Genomic DNA, 1,132 nt, shown 5'->3' with positions numbered 1-1,132 from the left:
TGAAGGTTTAAAATCAGGTATTTAAAATACAGTAAAATAGTAAAATACATATACCTTTATTTCTGCTCAACTAGACAGACCTTCTCAAAAAATCAAGTCTTTGCACAGGAATACACACTTATCTTCAGCACTATGAACTACGATGGATTATTTTCATACTTTAAGAAACTGGGGAAAAAATAAACAAAAAAGAACAAATAATATCATCCTTCCTTGCTTGCTTTAAGTTTAAAAATCTTAGATATTCTTCTCAAATGAAATAATTTAGTTCTCTTTTTACCATAGAAAGAGTACCTTTTCCTCTGTGTCATGAAGGATTACAGAGATCAGTGTAACTGGCTCCTACAGGGTTAGAGGGGAGCTTTCCTCAAAAGCTTTCACAAATACTCAACCTTAAAACCTGTTCACAATAACAAAAATTTGCACTTTAACATTTAATTCTTTTTACTGTTATTGAAAAAGGCAAGTAAGAAGTCTCATCTGTTCAAAACCTTGTTTAAAAATACACAGCGCTAAGTAGGCATATTCTTGAGTTTCAAATCAAAGTGGAACAGATGCAAAATGTGAAACCCTTCAAAATTTATCCTCTCCCATTTCATAATATGCGTATCTTTTTCCTTGAAAAGTGGTATTTCACACTCCAATAGTTTCAGACCTAAAGAAAGGCTCCTGAGCAGTATTTCACTGTTAAAAATTTAAGATTATTTTGTAAAAAATAATTTCATAAAATAAATGGATAGTCTGAAAAAGCACAAAGCACTCAATACTGAAAACAGAAAAGAACATACTTAAATGGATTTCAAGTTGAAAGCCACACTCTATTGACTCTATATTGTGATCCAGTGTCCCTCAAGAGTGAACAGCTTCTAAGACTGATATGTACTAAGACTGAACTCTGCTGCTTCTTGTATATGAGATCCCTCATAAAATAAATGGATAGTCTGAAAAAGCACAAAGCACTCAATACTGAAAACAGAAAAGAACATACTTAAATGGATTTCAAGTTGAAAGCCACACTCTATTGACTCTATATTGTGATCCAGTGTCCCTCAAGAGTGAACAGCTTCTAAGACTGATATGTACTAAGACTGAACTCTGCTGCTTCTTGTATATGAGATCCCTTATGCCCACT

Source organism: Acanthisitta chloris, unplaced genomic scaffold (assembly GCF_000695815.1).
Source record: "Acanthisitta chloris isolate BGI_N310 unplaced genomic scaffold, ASM69581v1 scaffold2243, whole genome shotgun sequence".
NCBI classification, from domain to species: Eukaryota; Metazoa; Chordata; class Aves; order Passeriformes; family Acanthisittidae; genus Acanthisitta; species Acanthisitta chloris.
This window is presented reverse-complemented; position numbering follows the sequence as displayed.